The 23149-nt window shown below is 37.6% G+C and overlaps 1 protein-coding gene across 1 annotated transcript in view; it reads left to right on the top strand.

Annotated features, from left to right (window-relative positions):
• Positions 1 to 629: 629 nt before the first annotated feature.
• Positions 630 to 23149, top strand: part of LOC110465093 (5-hydroxytryptamine receptor-like) — a 154355-nt gene continuing 131835 nt past the window's right edge. Inside the window, exon 1 of the mRNA XM_021520674.1 lies at positions 630 to 916. The gene's annotated coding sequence lies outside the window, so the exon portion shown is untranslated. The remainder of the gene's footprint in view (positions 917 to 23149) is intronic.

Raw genomic sequence — 23149 nt, 5'->3', positions numbered from 1 at the left:
GTTGACTGACAATAAACCTTGGCTATCGACTTTTCACTGTGCAATCAGATGTAGAATGTATGCGCTATGTCTAACACATTAACACATCTGGCGCTTCACGTCTTGGTACGAGTAATTACAGATGACAGAATGTTGATTTTCGATTTCTGTTTAACATGAAAATAAGAAAAACTAAAACAAAAACTCGTTCCTCGTCTAATATTTGTTTATAAATATTTCTCTCGTATATGATGAGTAATTTCACACATGTGATGTTCATCCATGTTATACCATCCTCGTGAGATACCTGTAATACTAGCCGGGGAACCATTGTATACTGACTATAGATCTAAAGCAGTGACTCGTTCCGATAGTCAATACATAGGATGATGTGTAGTAATAGCTGCTATCTCTCATACACGTTCTCTATTGTTTTGGTGGTTATCCTTTAAACTAATCCTAGAGGTCCCTTGTCATGGGATGTCCTCGAGGGAAGCACACATACCTACCTATTCACGGTTAGCTTAATTATTTATCTTAAGCACTCCAGTTTTGTTACGTTGACTTTCATCAGAGACAGCCAGTGATGGAATTGTGAGGCAGAGGCTGCCCGCGTTCGGTCGTATATATAGGCGCGTTTCAGCCGCTGGAGTGTTGGCGGAGTCCTAGAGCAGAGTGTACAGTAGGATGTGGCATCGCTCTACTCACTAAGTAGTGAACACTACAACCACATATACCACGCTTAACAATACCAAACTAGTTGTATTTCTTGTGACAAGCAAACATTTCTATATATGCATGACAGACGCTTACTGTTGTTTTGTTGTCATCAAGGACATAATTAACTATTGACAAGACGTTACATTAAAGCCGCAATTGGAATTTAATTCGGGTGTTTGAATTTTTCTGAATGGAAATACGTCACTTTGTATGAAAGGTAAGCTATTTTCATTTTTCTAACTACATGTCACGTGGCATTGACTTCAATCTCACGTGTATTTATGCTACTGTTGAGCATATTTTCAAACCGAGTTTGCCGAGGTTCCGCTACACAGAATAACACAGACGAAGTTGTAAGTGTTGAACAACATACCATAGGTAGATTAACTGATAACAGTTTTGTGAGGTAATTATATTGATAGGAATCTGTTTCATCAACGTGTATTCACGCATCACAGGTAACGGCGCCTCACGCCCGATTGAAACAGTTGAAAAGGCGCTTCACGGCCTTGTGTTACGGCAAAACGGCGCTTTACGCCGGTGTGCTACAGGTAGGACGTCCTTCACGCGCCTACATCCTCTAGTACACAGGTGGAAATAACCTGCAGTACTCTTTATCGCTACAGGCTTCATGCAATCATTAACTATATTAAAAAATACATTATTTTCACAAAAAACTTACCATTCATTAATCAAATAGTTATTATTGAGCGGGAGAGCTTTCAGTAAGTGATTTAATGTTTTAAACGCATTTCCTTTTGATAAATGAGGTAGTGTTAATCAAGGTCAAAGGGACCTCTACGAAAAACAATAAATACAGAATTGTTGTACATCCTATCCTCAGAATTTGGTCAAAGTTTAGCCATTTTTGTCTATCGCGGCATATTCAATATTTTACCTGCGAATAAAAACACGGTTGTGCAGGAGACAGAAAAAACTTCTTAGTAATTCGTATGTAATTTTAGCAAGACAATTGATATGTTATTTTGAATGTTCAATTTTCGTTCGGGTAGAGCATTCCGATATATTTCGTATGTGAGAGTTGTAGAACTTAAAATATTTTATATATTTTGTATGTGACAGTACCAGAGCTTACAGCATTTGATATATTTCGTATGTGAGAGTACCAGAGCTTACAGCATTTGATACTTACAACATTTGATATATTTTGTATGTGGCAGTACCAGAGCTTACAGCATTTTATATATCGTATGTGAGAGTAACAGAACTTACAACATTTGATATATTTTGTATGTGGCAGTACCAGAGCTTACAGTAATTTATATATATTTTGTATGTGAGAGTACCAGAACTTACAACATTTGATATATTTTGTATGTGACGGTACCAAAGATTACAGCATTTGATATAATTCGTATGTGTGAGTACCAGAGCTTACAACATTTGATATATTTTGTATGTGTCAGTACCAGAGCTTACAGTAATTTATATATTTCGTTACTGACAGTACCAGAGCTTACAGTATTTTATACATTTCGTATGTGACGGTACCAGAGCTTACAGTAATTTATATATTTCGTTACTGACAGTACCAGTGCTTACAGTATTTTATACATTTCGTATGTGACGGTACCAGAGCTTACAGTATTTTATACATTTCGTATGTGACGGTACCAGAGCTTACATCATTTGATATACAGTGTATTTCGTATGTGACAGTACTAGAGCTTACACTTGATATGTTTAGGAATTTGACAATATCAAAGCTAATAACATTTTATATGTTTCCAAAGTGACGACAACAGAGCCTGCAACATTTGTTAGGTTTCGAATATGAAACAAAGCTTATATCATTGGATCTTTTTCGAAATGTGGCTATACCACAGCTAGCAATATTTGATATTTTCCGAATCTGACGATACCAAAACTTATAGCTTTTGATTTGTTTCGAATCTGATCGTGACGATGCCAACCATTATAACATCTGATTTGTTTCTAATTTGACTATACCAAACCGTAAAACATTGAATATAAGGTGTGTCGACTGTGACGGTACGGTACATCAGCTTACAACATGGTCGACCGTTCCCGAATTGTTTCGGATGCAGATATTTTGAATATTGAATGAATTGTGCATCTTCTGACGCAAGACATGCCAACTTCTTGTCCTGTACATTTTATGTGGATGTATCTTTAGTGTTGCATATTGAAATAAAATCCTCTTTTTTTGGCGTTCCATATTGATTGAGCGTGTAGGGGATATGAATTATACTCGTGAAGTCTATGGCACAAGGTCAATTTCAAATTTAAAAAAAAAGACAACTGCATTTTCCTACTCGAATCGATTATTTTTAATACAAATTCCAAAGTTAAATATAGGTAAATGATATCAATAAGCTCTCTGAAATTAGATTTGAGGAGATATTACAGTAAGTAGCGTTACCTTACCTTGAATCTATCTAGCAGGCTGAGTGCTAAAACCTCGACCTGGGAATATTTTAGGAAACCGTGGTAACATTTGTATAAGAGTGTGTCATGGTTAGTTTTATCTGCCGCACACTGGGACAAATGGAAGCTAAGTATATTTTTATGCGAAAGATTCAAATTTGCCGAAGCCTGCGGTCTTTTGAGATGATAAGTATCTGTATGTTAGCATTACTGTGATTACGTTTCGGTAGCACCTAGGTAATCCCGCGTCCTAACAACTCCGTCTTACCGTTAACACTGATAAAACGGTGATTTACTCAGGTAATTGTACTTGTATCTATTGACAGAAAATATTCAACTATAACGTAGGCTAATAAACGATATCAGAAACCTAAGTAGGCAGCAAAAATAGACTAGCGGAATGGGTTGGGTTAACCGATATTTTAGAAAGTGTCCTGTAAAAATTACATTTACCGTAGAATGAATATATGTATATTATACCGCAGAGAAGCAACCTGTTACATATCATATATAGCATAAACGACAACCTGAAAAAATGGTTTAAATTCCATATCAAAGAATGACACCACAATATACATTTTATACTACAGAGGAACATACCATATAATTGATACCACATAAGAACAACACAGTATTTAATTTTACCTCAGCGCGACAACAATGTATATTTTTTGTACCACATAATGACACCATAGTATTATTATTTTTTTACCTCAGAGCGACAACAAAGTATTTATTTTGTACCACAGAACGACAACGTAGTATATATTTTATATCGCGGAGCGTAAACACAGTTTGTATTTTATATCACAGAACAAGGTATTTATTTTTTACCACAGAATGACAACACAGTATATATTTTGTCCCACAGAACGACAACGTAGTATATATTTTATATCACAGAATGACACCATAGTATTTATTTCGTACCACAGAATGACAACACAATATAGATTTTATATCACGGAGCGTAAACACAGTTTGTATCTTATATCACAGAACAACAACAAAGTATTTAATTTTATATCACAGACTGACAACGAAGTTTATATTTTGTACCACAGAATGGCAACGTAGTGTATATTTTATATCACAGAACAACAACAAAGAATATAGTTTACTTTATATTTGGTACAAATATATTCTTTATTAGGATCTTAGATACATCTTTGTCGGAAACGTACAGATGTTTGATAAATATATATCTAATTGTCTATTATATACTTGTCTATATTTTTACATACAAACATACAGTCCAATGTACATGTAGCACATTCTCTGAATACTTCTACTAAGTCCAGCTGTACGACTGCAATTGAAATGTGACAGATACAATGAGCAACAGCTTGATTTGTTTCAGAATTGCATCGTTAAGCATATAATACACCAGTGTTAGTGTTTATTTCGTTAAGTATATCTTTTGAGGTTATCAACACATATTAATTATTTTCTATAACAAATGTCCTAATTACATAAAATTCCCCAGAATGGAAACGTTATACATAATATATAGAATAGAATGATTTTATAACAGTCCCATGCGACGTTGGGTTTAAATATCACCTACGAACACAGATAGTGTAAGTCAAGAAATTATATCTTTCTAATGAAATTCTTTACGGAAAAACACTATACTGAATTGACTTTTGTATACGCCGTCTTTACCCATTATAATCCGATATTTTATACGAGCTTTCATTAGTTGACGGGTTCAACTTACATGTGCTCTGCATTGCGTTCGAGAAGAGTTGAGCTACATGTGTACAAATGAGATAAAGACTAAAATGTGTAACTGTACATTGACAAAAAATGATAGAATGATAATCTGAAGTAAGTGATGTTATTTCACTTATAGGATATAGTGCTACAGATCCTTAATAAAAGCGTAAACAGCTCTGTTGTAGATACCAACCGATAGGCCGTCATTACAAATACATCTAGCACAGAAATGACCTACCCCATTTTTGCAGCTCTGTCCTGTAGTGTTTCACCTGAGCTGTTGGTATAGTGTGTTGTGATATACACCGGTGAATACTGGTTTATGTATCTGCTGACAGCGTGTTCAGTCTCTTATTTGTATCAACGCCGTTGCTCGTAGTTTGACTAAAAAAAATCACACAGTGCGGTACGCGAAACATATACTTTACCAGGAACCGTTGTTCTATCGCTTGTACATGGAATCAAGTATCCACACACGTGTTAACATCGTTGGTGTTCAGTTGGTAGTATCAGAATCATCGGAATGGTGTGAACTGCTGTGGTTAACATATGTATAGCTGTCATGTCTGTATATGTTTGGACTATGGTGGTTGCAGTTTGTCATTTGCTGAATCTCATTCGTTCGAAGTGAAAGGATAAAAGACGAAATAGCACAGATCAGCTACCATATTCGGCCTATGGACTTGACTACCATTCATTTTACATAACACAGTGACGTCATCACAGTTCAAATTGATGTCGTCGACCGTATTTTAACTGTCTGCCGTGATGTCGCCGAATTAGTTATTGCTATTATACTCATTTAAAGACCCTTTTACAAAATGGCATTAACATTATAGGTACAGCGATTCATTTAAAACAGATAGCGATGACCATAAACACGCCATCTGCTAAAATCAATTATTGAATGTCAAACTAAGTTTATGGCTATTGCTACAAAATTCCCATTAAAGGTTCACATTTAAGAAAAAAACCTGCTTTCTGCTGCTTTATCCTTATGCATAAGCAGGGAATGGAATCGATATTCTGTACATTTAAGGGCTTTTAACGGCATTGGTTTTCCGATTCGATGCATCTCTATGGCTAATGAATGTTGAAAATATAAACTCCATTTCTGAAATAAACTTAACAAAACATAAATCAAAGCACCCAGCAGTTATAGCGAGTATTTGTTACTTTTTATATGATGTTATATAAGCCAATCTCCCGATACTCTTACTTACTTCCAATATCTGAATGCATGAATACGACACTATGTTATGGTAGGAGAATGAACGCCCACACTGTATCATATCAAATACTACGGTTTGCTGTTTGTTTTGTCTTCCTTTTTCTTTACTCATTGTTTGATAAAATTGCCATCGAACATTGCTGTGGGAAGCTCGAAACTTCAAACTCGTCGGTGGTAAAATAAAGAACAGGAACGTCATAAACCAACGATAAAGTTCCACAAGGTCAAGCAGCTACACACAGTGACGTCATGGATGATTTTACCTCGTGTTATTGATATTATGAAGAAGTTGCAGAAATAAATTATATTAAAGAAATGATGCTATTTAACTTTTATTGTATGCCAATCATTTGATGAAACAACACCCTGTTAGTAGCTATCCAGCAATAATCCGTCGATTTTTGTGTTATACCTTAATGATTATTAGAAATTCTATCAATGATAGATATCACGTACATTATCCGATCTACCAGAAATCGTGCATAATTAATATCAGCAAACGAAAGTTGTACATGTATTCTTGGTTATATGAAATAATAAGCTATTATGTTAGATAATTAATATTTGAACGTACGCGTATACGTACATGTGCATCCTAACTCATCTTTTTCACATGTATGTTTCACCATTTTTTATACATTGTGGAACATCATCACACGGCATGCACGCGATATCGCAATTAATGACGACGTCACCCATCATTATCTGATATGCATGTCCTATAAAATTTTCTCCAAATCGGAGATGCCAAGTCATGGATGAAACGCAATGCAAAATCGGTATTCTTTATTATATGAACTGTGGAAAAGCATAATTTAAAACAGTCTAAATAGATCTAGAGACCTAGGAGCTGTTAATTTCAACAATTCAATAGGGATGTTATACCAAATGTTTATGATGAATGAAGTGTTCATACATGTAGGTGTCTTGGATAATCAGTGGAGTTCCGGTAATACGATCATTTATAAGGTTTAGTAATCTTTATTGTCATAGATAACAACTGGATTGGGCAAACGTTTACAAATCTCATTTAGTTAATTTCTTTCTAACGAAATCATTCCCGATAGGAATGACCATTAAAGTATATATAGATTTATATAATAGTGCAATATAGGAGATTAAGATGAGGACGATCGACCAATGAGTAACTATTTGATTGCATTCCAATATTGTATCTTGTTGGCGGACGTAAATATGAAGCCATTGTCCTCATACGAAGGCACAGAATCATTCGAGGAGTTATCGACCGGTCTTCTCTTAATTCACTGCCGAGGTTATTTCTAATTGTAACTGAATGTCTGTAAAGAAAGAAGTTTTATTAGATTTTATATAACGAGTCTGAAAGTTTTCTATTAAGCTAGGTTCTGTCGATCAAACCAAGATACCACGTAAACGAGGACATATGTTCTATAATTGTCTGAAATTGAAACGAACTTATTTTTCCTTTGACAAGAATGGATGCGAATATTGTCAAAGAGGTGTTTCCCAAAGTCTTCAACAACGCCATTTTTGTCTGTTGACTTCAGTGTGACATAACTATAGTTAGCATATGACGTCAAATGGAGCGATGCGTAAAAGCTGCCATCGGTATATTCGCTGTAGAACAACAAATATCTTATTTCAAAATAATATTGAAATAAACTGTGCATTGCAATGTATCAAACAGTAGAAAAGCTTTTATATAGTTTCTTCATTGTCGGCCAAAATGTTGAGACTTATATTATATGCATAAATGGGATTTATTTATTCAGAACTTATCATAAAATGAAAAACATCAACAAAGTAATAGGACCAGTAAACACATGTAAACAAGCACAAAGACACAACATATGCCACTAAAACATAATCAACTTTATTTTAAGTACAATTAAACACATATGTACGTACTGAGGTTAATAATAGCGCCAGCACAACTGACCTACAACAAGGTACCGACATTAAAACCTGCTAAAATCTCAATCAATTTGAAATCAAATCACAGCCACTGCATGTTGATATTATTACACACGGTGTTGCAAAGCATTCCAATCACACCAATGTACATCCCTGCAACGGGTTATGACTATTATAGAAACATTGAAAGACAACACACATAGAACCGGATCTATATACATACCGTGCACCACAAGTGGCTGTTACTTAATAATCATCTAAAGTGATAATTTGATTTCGTGATTAAAACCTTACAGATATTTCATTAAAATAAGTGATTTTTTTTTATTCAGCGTCATTGTGACATTAAATTAAAAAAAATAGATGGCATTCTTTGTGGATATAAAGTCCCTGTGATCTAGAGCGTTCGCCGTCTGTAGAGGGAACGCTAAAGGAGATTGATAAAGGTCCGTTTTAGGTTAGTGTGACATAAACGATTTAAAGCAATGGAAATTAATCCGTCAGCGCTCCTGTAAAAACAAAATCTTAATTAGAAATACGATATCGCGAAGCGTTACCCTCGTTAAAATCAACTGGAAACTGTGAAGCACAGACGACCTCCTTCTATATGTTCTAAGTGATATCAACTCTTATAGTTGTCCCAGATTACTATTTACAGCTTCCATTGAGTAAATAAAGAGAGATTAAATCAGCGATCTGAAATATAGTTAATTAAATCTAGACATATTTTCAGAAGCTTGATAAAGAGTATGTCGAAGGAAGATTACCGAAACGATGCACTTTGTAGTGTAATCTATTTTTTTTCAGAGCCGAAGGCATGGCTGTGAGGTATACACTGTTGGTTTTATGGATTAGATCTGCTGTGGTCTAATTGTTTATGTGCTGAATGTACGTTTCTGAACAAGTGGTTCCCAGGATATGTTGTACGATGTAGTTTAATAGATTTCTGTTTCCGGAAACCACTAGACTAGTCGAAACGGCCACTTCCGGAAACCATTTATTTACACCGCACTGTCAGCTCCAGGAAACTTACTTACTGTACCGCACGTTCAGTCCCTGAAATTACGAAACTAGTCAACACTGCCACTTCACGGAATCACTTAACTACAGTGACTGTCAGTTCCGGCTTTGTGGTCAAGGATATTTTGGGCTGTGTTGTGTAGTCTTTTGGTTTCCTGGAGCCGGTTGTGCGAGGTAGTCCATTTCATTAAAAGCAAAGGAATAACAATACCGATCCCCCTTAAGAGACAGAAAGAAATTAACAAAGAACCAGTGTTCCACAGGGATGTGATATATACTTGCTGTTAACCCTTGTAACATCATCCTTCGTGCTTTGGACGTTGCCCTTTGGAAGTTTTTCAGGTTTCTGCTGCAACCTCTACTAGAATTACAAAAAAAACATTGTTTTGCTTTCCAAAAAGTTGTGCCTGTCTGGGGCAAAGAGTAAAATGTTTAAACACGTTATCTGGTAGAAAATTGTTATGGCTTTAGCACGGCTCTGACAGAGACACAATGTAACGTTTTCAGCACGATCTATGGGTAAAACAACGTGTAATGCTTTAATGCTTTCAGCACGTTTTTTGCCGCTATCGTGATATAGTCTCTGGCTGAGACACCGTGCAGTTCGTGAAGCAAGGTTTCTGGTTGGGATATTGTATAACACTTTCAGCACGTTCTATGTCAGGAATACCGTGTATGTTTCTGCACGTTCTGTGTCAGGAATACCGTGTATGTTTCTGCACGTTCTCTCACAGAGACAGAGTGATATGCCTTCAGCATGGTCAGTGCAGGCAGAGCCAGGTAATCCTACAGCAGCAGCAGTCAGCACAGCCTCACTCGTCAGATTATGCATTGAATCATATCAGAAAGTAATTTTCGTTACTTTCCTGAATCGTAACGCCAATATTTCCCTTGGCAATACAATCAAACAGAAAGAGATTGTATTTATCTGAAATGATACATAGTGCGAATTAATTTGAATCGCAATAAGAAAGCTGCGTTCGTCCCTGCTTTCGCCCATACACGTGAGGCAGGGAGCCTGTCACCATGCTATAAGTCTAAAATAGTGCCTAGGGCAAGTTTCAAAAGACAACCTTTAAATGTTAATTCCATATTGATTAACAGATTAAGCCTCCCGGCGATATCCCGATTTTTAATTTACAGTTTGTATGTGACCGTTTCTTCATTAACTGTAGAACGAAGAAAGACGTTGTTGACGGTGTCCGTAGGAAAGATCCCGGAGAGTTCAATTATTCTGTTAAAATACATACATGTAACGCGAATCAAGTAATCACTGACAAATGTAGTCTCTGAGTGTATTTGGCATTTCCTACGATTATCCGACATGCCTGATGATTTCCCGACATCATTTTTGTACTGCTGGCCAGCTAAATTGTAAACCTGAAATAGGATGTTCTTTATTTTCAAATTTTGTTTCTTGGTTTGAATGCAGGCAGGACCACATGGAAGTAATGTTGAGTTTGATCACTGTTACATGAAAAATATTAACGTCTGCTGTATACTATGGGTCTACCACTAAAGCTACCGTTCGGTATATTGAAATGACAAGGATTATAGATATAAAATGTCGATCGAGATCTGCATTGCAACAATGTCTAAAACATGAAGCAAACATTTATATAGATATGGATTTTCATTTTCTTTTATATGTAGCTATACGTACTCTGTGATAGCTTCCAGCCTTTAGCACGAGAGAGCCTTAGAATTCGAAACATAATATTCTGTTTTAAAAGTGTAGCTGAACAAATAATGAGCGTTCCGCTACAATTGTGTATCAAAAACATGCAGAAAATTAGCGATGTTAATCAGGATCTGACGTCAGATAAATGTACGAGTGCTTACCGAGGAGTGTAAAACATGTAGCAGATTTGTTTATTGGTGGGGGAAATGTAGAAACCAAACAATTGTCACTTTATCTTACCTGTAAATAGATTCGTTGTGATAATGTTATGCAAGGTATACCCCTGTAATCATTAAGAGCTTTAGCTGATTAATACATCTACTGAAACCCTTTTTTGTACGAGACATCTTGTGTTCGGTGTGTATGATTTTGACTGGCTTCCTGTTCAGTGTTTAAATCATAGCAAATCCTCGTATTTTAAATTCGCCTTATCCGAACAGTTACAACGACAATTACAACTCATAAAGGCCTGAGAGATACTAATGGAGACAAAAACGAGGTGAATCTTTTATGTTTATCAAATAAATGGTGTATTATTTTGTGTGAAAAGCGAAAACAGAAGAGAGTAAAAAGTCTGTAGGTCATGAAAACAGAGATTAAATCATACAAACAAGTTTGGCTGTGAGAGCAATGAACACGCCCGCTTAGTGGTGTCGATAATGTTCAAACAAACTATATTTCACGGCGTAACGAAATGCCAGGACATTTGTGGCAATTAAAACCACTTTAGTCGTGAACATTTTAAGTATTTTAGGTGTTTTAAGTCGAATCGTTTTAGAAAATACGCAGACCACTGCAGTATTTAAAATGAAATTAAAACCCTTTTATCTATATCAGAAAACAGGGTGTCGAGAACATGAAATGTATAGTTTCATGCGTAAACTGTTAAATCATTCAGAGTGATATACCTGCGTGTATAGTGTTACCAGTATACATCAGTTCGTAATAAACATCTGCGTATAGCATCATTACAGGCTTACAGCGATGGCAGAGTACTGTATTTTTGTCTTCTGAAGAAGATAGTTAAATATAAATCATTTCAAATTGAGGAATAGCAAATTGGTGTTAATAAATCGACATGTATTTATAATCAGCGTACAACAGTTCATTACGGGATGACTTTTAATCGAAACTGATGATACCCTGGCAGATTGCCAATATTAGATGAAATGATGTTGCATGTATAAAATTGGATTCGATATTGGGTTAGCACAGTTAACGTGCGATTGTGTATCACATTTCAGTCCCGTTATGTGTTACAGTGTCGCGCATATTGTATAAGGTTTGATATTGTCAGCCCTTCAGGCATTTTCAGATCGAAAATGTTGACATTCCTGTTTACTAATTGATTATCCTAATTGTAACGTCATCGCTGAATGGGCAGTCATCCGTTTGATAATTCGTCGCTGCCACTGATTGGTTGATGATGTTTCGCGGTAGGACAGCTGTCAAGATCTGATGCAGACATACGCTAGGTATCCATGTACAAAAATCCATGTATAAATCAAATGTTCCTTTATGATAAAATGTTTTGTAGGACTTGTCCAATTAAGGAATCAACATCTTATCCGTACATCTATAGACATATGGTCGCCTACATACTGATATATAGCTGTGGTCATTACCAGTTCATGGAAGACGCTTGTCCGGAACAACTGGTCTTATTCTTCTCGTACTTTTTTCAATAGTCTCAATACAAATCTTTTCTTTGTTAATATTTTGCCCTAGTTTATCGAGTTTGAGTTCGAATAATAATGCTCAGATACTCTCTTGTCTTTTTCTCTAATTTCTATCGAATGACAGCGAATTAATATCCGAGACTAAGCTAGGCTTCATTGATACGAATTTCTGACAAGAATTGAACCAGTAACATTTGCTCAGGATAATAAAAGGTATATCGATATGCTTGCAGGCTTCGTGATATTATAAATCAGGTGGAGTACCAAGCAGTTCCTGAAGCTCGAGGCTCAAGGTCATCCCTTACATGTAGGTCATACAAGTAATCAAATACACATTCAGTTCTGTGTTTAATGCTATTATCGTATATGTGAAATATAACACAATATGCATTAAGGTAATGCTTTGAATGCACTTTTGCAGACAAAGTAAATCGAACGCAAAATTACTAAAGATAAATCATAACGGCTTGCAAACTGGTTTTGCTTTTCTTCAATATTTTATGTAACACCTACATTACCTGTTCCCCAGTACAGGAACAGAAATATCGTCACATATCAGTACTACTGCAAACACTTGTTACAATACTGCGGAAGCCAGTACGGGTCAACGAAAAGGGAACTGCTATGTCTTAATAACGACCTGCTATCTTTTAAAAACTACTGAGCCATTTCGTAATTACAACATTGTCTATCGTTAAAACGACATAAAAAGTCGTATTTGCTCTATACTATACATTGTTGAAAGAAGAGATGCTACTCCATTTATGGAGGAATAATGAAAGGAAATATAAGAAATTATCGTTTAATTGTAACATTCAAAACAAGATATACCAAAACAACAACTATAAACAACTTTTCTCGGGTAAACGAAGACATTAAAATTTGTAAAAATCGTGTTTAGATGAACACAGAGTTCGTACATATTAAGAAATCTATGTTGTTTACTGTAAGCCGCCATGTTGTTTACCATTGTAAAGCCGCAATGTGTGTGAAAGCAGAGCTGTCATGCTAGTTTATACGGCAGCTAACATATAAAGACGACACATTAGCTTAATACATGTATCGTCATAATAGTTAACGTAATGCCGCTATCTAACTTAACTTGTGTCGCTTTACATCGTTATGTTGGTGAACCGACACCGCCATTACAGATACGTTAGCGAGTCGTATTCAAGTTGGTAACACTTTCTTTCTTTCTCATCTATCACAGCAGAATGAAATTTTAATAAGAAATAAGGAATCATTTTTTTTAGAATTAGTTTCATGATTTTTTGTACTTTCCTACCTGTCGGTCAAAAAGAAAATGACAATCTTGAATCGTTTACGGTTCATTGTCGGTACATAATAAACTTTATTTATTGAGGATAAAATACATGTTTAGCCAAAGGCTAATCTTCCACATGATCCTCTTGTTAGTAAAATACATGTGTTAGATAAAATAACATATTTACGCAATCGATATATAAATAAACATGGTAATCTTGCTAGTAAAATACATGTGATAGTTAAAAGTTACATATATATTGATGCAACGTTACGTTATTGTATGATTGACCTTGGCAATTGACAATGGAACCAGTAAATAGTTATAAAAATACATTAAAAGAATATCGAAAACTAACTCATAAATCAAACTCACAATCGATAACACATTTGCAACTATGAACAAATGAAAAATCTTCACGTAGACCATTGCACGCGTGAAAAGGAAATAAGATAAGGTGTTCCTGAGGAGTAAGCGTATCCTGCTTCATTGACGACACCCGATGTGTAAAACTAGTTCAAAGCCAAGTAATGTCACGTCCTCGTAGTGAGTACCGGGGTAATGACAACAAAACAACAAGACACGGATATGACCATAGTCGAAAACATCAACTTTAGAAGATAAACAGACTTCAGTGTTGAAAAAGCTTTATTGTTGGAAATAGTCAAAAGTTTTTTTCTTATGTGACCAGGTTTCTGGCTTTATTTTGTAATCCTTTAGGTCACGTGAATAGAAACAAACTCGGCTGTGGATAACTTCGTCCGGCTAATAACCAAACAGAAAATCTGATTTACATCCGTGACGTAGAAACGATGCAGAGGACATTTTAAATGATCCTTATTTCTATCCCATTTACACTTGTCGTAGTCGTCGTCTGAAATGTGCTTGGAATGGAATTGGTCTCGATGAAGAGTGCCAGAGTCGGCCTCCAATACGTGGCTATTAAACTGCAATTACTGGAAGCGCTCGACGAAACGTCCCCAGCTCTAGATTGTACGAAATAGGTCGCATGGTTAATGTAAAATCTCCGTCGTTATACGGCAAAATGTAACAGCATTGGCTGCTCAAATGAGTGGATATTAACTGCAGCACGTAAACACACATGTCAGCTTTCTCTGGCGTATAAGCATAGACTTCCCGTTGCTAGCTTGAAAACTCCTCTATTCCCACTGCTTTAGCCATGCCTTTGAACTCCCCTTACGGCCACGCAGTAATTGGCAGTTCGCTGATGTTCGCGTGCTGTTGATTGTTATTTTGCAAAGTTTGGATACGGACCATGTCATGTGAGTAGTGACGCTCGAGCTTTTCACGTGTGTCGGTCACGTGACCGAAATTCTAGCGTGGGTTCCATCCTTTTTTATTGAAACACATCACCATACTTATTCCGGACTATTTCATTCTTAATTCGGTGTTGGTTATTTTTAGACGGGAATGTATTTCTTTGAGATCATGTTTTTGTAAGTGATAGGGGGATTCCTCACTGGTAGTACAGCATATCCAGGATAACGATGACTTATATGTATGTACATGTATGGACATGTATGTTCAGTACAGTGTCGCAAACCTTCGGATTGAAAAATCCTGAATTTTCGATGACGCCTTACCATGAGATATACAACAGACAATGTTTATCTTGTCGATTTGCTTGGCAATGTCCTGATAACCGGAATAACAAATATGAATATTTTGCTGCACATGCATTGACATCAATTTTGCCATATTTTCAGTACCATATAACCCACTTATCTGTTGTTTTAAGCTAAATTCTATACTATCGTGCATGTCGGTAGCCTGAGCAAATATCTCGACAATTCTGACACTACGAGGAGCTGATCTCCATGATAACGGGTGCGTTACCGTGTGATATGTACATGACAGTGTGTCTCACAGTTTGCAGGCTATTACATTGTGCATCTTTTTTTCACGAGTGACGAACCATGTGTTTCAGTCTAAATATACAGTCTTATTGCATCTCACGAAGTCTGTCATGTAAACTCCCATTTACAATTGTAGACTGGTTGCACGTTAATGTCTGATCAACCCGTGCTCTTGCGTTTCTTTCCAGCAAGACCGAGCGAATGTGACTAAAGCAAGTATCGTCGGGATGCAGACAGAAGAGAACTATGTGACCTTGAGATAATTCAGATATAATTTTCTTTTGTTCAAGTGTCAAACAACTGTATGATATGTGCAGCGGAGCGGCAACTAAACTTAAGGACATGGCTTGTAAAAGTTATTGTAGGTAATAACATGTTACAGGTCCATTTCATGTTGGATGCAGCCTGTCAATTCCGGTTAAGGTTGTAGACCTCTGGCTTGGCTGTTACATCTAGTTGTGACACCACTTATGTCGTGCACACGCACATGTGTTGGCAGGGATACGCTGTTTCTTTGTAAGCACCAGCCACGTCATTGAAGCGCCTCCTCATATCAAACTTAGAAGGAAGAAAGAACATGTTGTTTGTACTGAAAATTAAATATTACGTTGATTCCATACATAGACGTTATGAAAGGAAAATCTCTCGTGAGCAAGTTAGTTCAAATATATGTGAGATTTGTTAGTAATTAGATTCTGAACGTTTGGTACACATGTACCTAAACAATGTGACTCGGTTGGTTAACATTACGACTGCTTTTCCTTTCAATAAAACCAACATGCTGGAACATAAAGCTCATCTGGGGTTTGTGTGAATATCAAAATATATGTACCAAAACAGTCAACAACAATTTTTTCTGTGTAAGTCTGTTTTCTCCATAAACAACCCCGAATTTTGAAATGTGAAGCTATTTTATTGAATGTAAGACAGTACCGTAGCACCGTTTTATTGTCATACCCATGTAAAAGAAAATATAGAACGTTAATATATTAATACAATGTACAAAGAGAACGGAAGAAAGAAACACTTTTTTTAAAAAGTAAATTTGTCAATGCAGAAAGCTTCACAATTTACGTGTTTATTGTACCTTGTGGCCATTTCGTCCATTTAAGGCCCACCCTGGTGCTAAAGGTAAAAAGGGTAAAACTCCAAGTCTATACATTTCCGAGGTATACGAAGAAATACAGGGAATGGGGAACAGTGCATACCAGAACCCTTATAACGTTGCAAATCTATAACTTTTGCTTCGTCATATATTTTATTCTTAAATAGTTTTTTATGTAAACCGTTATCGAATATATTCTGTCCAGCTAAAGGTTAAACCTATCAAGGGATGATAGCAGATATTGATTTTTGATTCCAAAACCGCAACATCAGGAAGCACCAACACGTCATATACCATTAAACTGGAAACCTGCAGCTCCGGATAGGTTTAGTGTTCTGTTCAAGACACGTGAAACTCATAGACGTTTCCAACGATCTGAACTCTGAACATCCGTTGACCACGAAGACACGATATGACAACGAACATGTATGTGGAATATTCAGCGTAAATACAAGCGTCTTCGGAAGAACACACTGATGACATGGTTTGCCGGAAAATAGAATGAACGTGTGTGCGCTAATTCTATGGATGTAGTCTAAATATTTCAACTTTATTTCCTTTAAGATTTTATTTATTTGACTAATCGGTATCTATTTAGTGTGATACACACACTGCCCTAACCTGATATCGTAGCTAACTATAACTAGCGTTACCATGACATACCATCTTACCCTAGCGACCCCTGACTCGTCAGTAATTCCGCTATTGCGTGATAGCCCACCAGCCGAACGGTACAGACATCATGTACTTACATAGGATATACGGCGTTATGTCAACATCATTCAATTTTATGTCAAGAAGTCTCGTTATGCTGGCGTCGCTACACACTAAAGGTATCGTTTAATTACTGATCACTCTTATGCAGCATCTCCTGTACAATCTCGTCTGCTCATAACGGCAGCAGTTTCACTCTGACTGGCTAACAAAGTACGCTTTTAAACGTGTTCTCTGACGATTTGTCTGCAGGCTTATTGTTTGATGTGAGCGCTGTTCTCTTTTGTCGATTCGGCACCGATTCATTGGTTGTTACGGTTCACGTTGGATAATGCGTTTTATGTTTGCTTTTGGCAATCTAAGTCTAATTTTCTTATCTTGAGTATGAAGTTTCATGTAATACTTCAATATAAGAATAGAAATAATGCACGTTCTGTACGGCACGATGTAATCTTGTCATCTCGATCGTATCAGTTTTGTCCTCGAAAATGATTGCAATTTCAATAAAGCATTGCTATAAACTGTTACACAGCGATTGTTTTCATCTGATAAGAACTGCATTGCGATACGACTGCTGGAAATCAGTCGGTGACCCACTGACTACAGAACTACCGGGACTCACCAACGCTTCTAACAGTCTAATCGCAATATCTCAAGTGCCAAAATTCATCTAAGTTTTGGTTTATGAGCAATTTCGTCGACTGTTAACATTTTGGGAACTATTTTCGTATTTTACGATAATTTGAGCATCCCCAGTAGATTTGGCCCAGCGCAAGATTTACACTTATTTAACGATGCAACTCGCAATTCAGTCGTGCTGAAAAACTGCTTTATTATCTACAGTAATGGCCTACTACAAGATATGTGGCGGAGAGTTTCCGATACAGGCATATTGTGCCTCTAGCAATCATATTTTGTCTCTCGTTGGAAAATGGAACATCTTGAGCGCCCTCTGATAGGTATGCTGATAACAGATGAAATAAAGGGCGACAACTGTGCTTTGACTCTTGGCCGTTATAATTACGTGGTTATCGACACCACGTGACATTTGACCGGATTGTTTTGAGAAACGGGTTAGTTATGGAGGACAGCACCATACACTACCTCCCCCGGTTAACCGGTAAAGCATTGCCGACCTGATTAGTGTTGACTTCGAGCCTGACCTTTTTGGTAGCCCCGACATCTCCTGTGCCAACGGATATCAATAACATGGACAAACTTTACCATACTGATTGTACCAGTATGCACAACATTACCAAATTTCCTCATTTCCTTTTTTAGCTCATGACTACGACAAGTATGATATGTATAATGGAGAACTACGTTAATGCAATAACAACTTACACTTACGGAATTCTGAACGTGTGTTCCATATCTCTGTTAAAACAGTGTGATGCGCTGCTTAATACTAACATGAATTTGTCATTTAAGCATTGAACTGCTTTCAGATGTCATTCATAGGCAATATGAATGTCAACTGAAAGCAGTTCAATACTTATATTTACCATTTTTGAAATCTGTTCATTTCATGAAAAATTCAATTACACTTATTTTTATTCAATCTAAATTCAAATAATGTATGTATCGTGTATGTTTGTTCAATGAAAAGAACAGCCATCGCCCAGGGAGGGTCAGTGGTATCCAACGTTACAATTATGACGTCATAATAATGATGACGTCAACAATTGGTCTATGGCATTCATAGCTTATATCAATGCCAACTGAATTTGGTAGGGTTATATAGTGGCAATGCCATACGATGGTAAATATATAGTTTTCATTCTTCAGTTTAGTTTCATTCTTTGATAAAGGTCAACTATAACGATAGAAATCGAGGACTTATTTATACAATAACGTTCCCCAATAAACCAATAGAAAATAAACATCCTTAGTCAGCACATTCATGCTATCAGTATTGACCTATTGTTAGACGATTGCTACACAGAATCAATAAAAACCTGAAAACAACTCATTGGTAGTTCGAAATCGTATACAAGTGTACGGTGATTTAGCTGCTAAGAAGTTATGAGATAAATTGTACTTGAGTTCTACAGGTAGAGGTACATGTATGTGAGCAGATTGGTATACAGATATCCCGCACCTTTGGCAGTACTAGTGCCAGCTGTTTTGCCATGATCATCCAATCTGTACACGTGCTTTTCAGGTTCAGCTCTATATCACCTACTGTAGTTCTAGCACTGTCATTACAAATAGTTGTCGATGTGTATTGTATAGACACTATGCCATGCACGTAGACGCAGGCTTTATGATAGTGTATTAAATCATCAGATATGTGTACAGAGAAACATTTAAATTCTAGTCAGCAGCAACAACAACAACAAATAGTGCAAACAATGTAGCTGCTACGTTTATATGTAGCGTTGTTGATTTTATGGAAATACACACCACGTGTCACGTAGAAACACATGCTTTTATTGAAAGTGCGTGCTGTTGTTCTCACGGTTGGTACCCGCCCCTCTGACAGGCTCCGTGTTCATTCTCATACGAGTTAATCTTGTTATTATCGAAAACATAGCTTTCAAAATAAAATAAATTTTGACGGCATCAACTTTGATAGATAAATACAAATGAAGTTGTTGACAATACCTTTGCTTATAAGCAAAGATGTTTGTCATGCAGCCATACCTGGGTCATATAAGACCGGCGACCTGCTGGCGACACCTTGAGGAAGCCAAGCGCGAGGACATCACACGTCAGGCCGTACGCAGCACGTGTAGGGTGTATAATCCCGTTAGTGGGGCCGTGAAGTGTAAGTGTGATATGGCCATCAATGAATTAACCCATAAGCACAGAGTCGGACAGATAAGCGGATGGCCGGTGATCCGGAGAAGTCAAACTATGCCGTTAATCATGATAAACACGTGTCGTGAACTCAGCAACATATATTGTGTACAAATATACTGGTTCTATTATACGGTTATGCTGTAGACATAGGAGAAAATGACTACTATAGAGGGTAGTGTCTCCAACATCACGCAGTGTTGTAGTAGATACATGTACCATGTTTACCGTCATCAATTTTGACGACATTGTTGTATCAGAGTTAGGTTATGTCGTCAATAGTACCATCAGTCAGTTGTGTGGTAAATGACAACATTGCTGTACCGACAGTGTACCATAGGCCTTCTCTGGGTACCGTACCGACACATCGACGTGAGTGATTGCTATCTATATCACCAACACTGTATTGCTGTACCGACATTGTGCTATAGGCCTCCTCCGGGTGATTGCTATCTATATCACCAACACTGTATTGCTGTACCGACAGGGTGCTATAGGCCTTCTCTGGGTACCGTACCGACACATCGACGTGAATGATTGCTATCTATATCACCAACACTGTATTGCTGTACCGACAGGATGCTATATGCCTCCTCCGGGTGATTGCTATTTATATCACCAACACTGTATTGCTGTACCGACATGGTGCTATAGGCCTCCTCCGGGTGATTGCTATCTATATCACCAACACTGTATTGCTGTACCGACAGGGTCCTATATGCCTTCTCTAGGTACCGTACCGACACACCGACGTGAGTGATTGCTATCTGTATCACCAACACTGTATTGTTGTACCGACAGGATGCTATATGCCTCCTCCGGGTGATTGCTATCTATATCACCAACACTGTATTGCTGTACCGACATGGTGCTATATGCCTTCTCTGGGTACCGTGCCCACACATCGACGTGAAGGATCGCTATATATCTTACCAACGTTGTGAGTCTACCACAGGGACTTTCTTCACCGTAGTCAATTAAAATAACGCCATGTCAGAACAGTCGACCGGAACTGAATGTAACAGCAAAACGCGTGTAAGCTTATGGTACAGTTTTTGCGTATGTACTTGCTTTAGTTTTTATCAGGGATGTGATAAAATCGGAGCTCACTTGTACAGTGTAGGTATTGTGTTTATATAAAGAAAATCAAGAGTACATTCAACACTGTTTCAATTGATTCTGGTATATGAGTCCACAGAAGTCAGTTAACCAATATGTCATAAAGAACGATGACCTTGATGACCTCACAACCGACGTTGACTCTTCAAAGAAACTAATTAACTCCACTAGATTTCGAAGCTAAATTATGCCGCCATATAGTAAAAGATTCATGTGTAATTCCCTATTACAGATCCCTGTGGCTAACCATTTATTCAGGGTGCTATATGCCTTCTCTAAGTACCGTACCGACCCATCGACGTGAAGGATTGCTATCTATATCACTAACACAGTATTGCTGTACCGACAGGGTGTTATGGGCCTTCTATAGGTACCGTACCGACACATCGACGTGAGTGAGTGTGTACCGATAGGGTGTTATGTGCCTCCTCTGGGTACCGTACCGACACATCGACGTGAGTGATTGCTTTCTATATCACAAACACAGTATTGATGTACCGACAGAGCGTTATGTGCCTTCTATGGGTAACATACCGACACATCGACGTGAGTGAGTGTGTACCGACAGGGTGTTATGTGCCTCCTCTGGGTATCCTGCTCCTCGACGTGAGAGAGTGTGTACCGACATTGTGATATGGGCCTCATCTGGGTACCGTACCGGCTCCTCGCCGTGAGTGAGTGTGTACCGCCGTTGTGCTTTGTGCCTCCTCTGGGTACCGTACCGGCTCCTCGACGTGAGTGAAAGTGTACCGACATTGTGCTATTGGCCTCCTCTTGGTATCGTACCGACTCCTCGATGTGAGTGAAAGTGTACCGACATTGTGCTATGGGCCTCCTCTGGGTATCGTACCGGCTCCTCGACGTGAGTGAGTGTATTGTACTTACATTGTGCTATGGGCCTCATCTGTGTACCGTACCGGCTCCTCGCCGTGAGTGAGTGTGTACCGACATTGTGCTATGGGCCTCCTCTGAGTATCGTATCGGCTCTTCGTCGTGAGTGAGTATGTACCGACATTGTGCTATGGGCCTCCTCTTGGTATCGTTCCGGCTCCTCGACGTGAGTGAGTGTATTGTACTGACATTGTGCTATGGGCCTCCTCTGGGTATCGTACCGGCTCCTCGACGTGAGTGAGTGTGTACCGACATTGTGCTATGGGCCTCCTCTGGGTATCGTACCGGCTCCTGGACGTCAGAGAGTATGTACCGACATTGTGCTATGGGCCTCCTCTGGGTATCGTACCGCCTCCTCGAAGTCAAACGTCTAACCTTTTCTGGTTACAATTATATTTTATAGTATGGTGTCATATCGATTTAGTGTCGTTTGTTTTTATCTGTGGTTTACCTAAGCCGTACAAAAACGAAACATATAGCGTTTTTGTTTCAGATTAATTGAATTCGTATCAAGGCAATCTTGGGCATTTTATTCTCTGAGGTCGAATTTGTGAACGTAAAATTGATTGTCTGTGCATTTTGTATATATATGATTTAGAGATATACCTTTTTTTATTTGAGTGTACCATAGAGAATAACCATTTTGTTCAAATGTATTCTATTAATTTTGTTTTATTAAACAGATAAAGGCCAACAATGCAATATAACATCACAATACAGTGAAGAGTGGGAATTGGCCCAATGTTACATTGACGAGCAGTTTGCCAAGGTTTAATGTGATGTTATTGAAATGATCGCAATGCTTAGCTAATTTGTAGCTTCAGACACATGAAATACCCATAAACAAACTGTCAATTTCAAGACACAATTGAAAAACAAATTTTGAAAATTAAAGTTAAAGACTGTTTCATCTCATTCAAAGGTTTATATCTGGAACTTGCTTTATTCTGACTGTCAACATCCGAAACCAGGTCTATTCGAACTATTGTATGTAGGACCGGAGCTTTCCAACTATAAATACAAGTACCGTACCGACCCATCGACGT

Source organism: Mizuhopecten yessoensis, unplaced genomic scaffold (genome assembly GCF_002113885.1).
Source record: "Mizuhopecten yessoensis strain PY_sf001 unplaced genomic scaffold, ASM211388v2 scaffold11053, whole genome shotgun sequence".
Lineage (NCBI taxonomy): Eukaryota > Metazoa > Mollusca > Bivalvia > Pectinida > Pectinidae > Mizuhopecten > Mizuhopecten yessoensis.
This window is presented reverse-complemented; position numbering and strand designations above follow the sequence as displayed.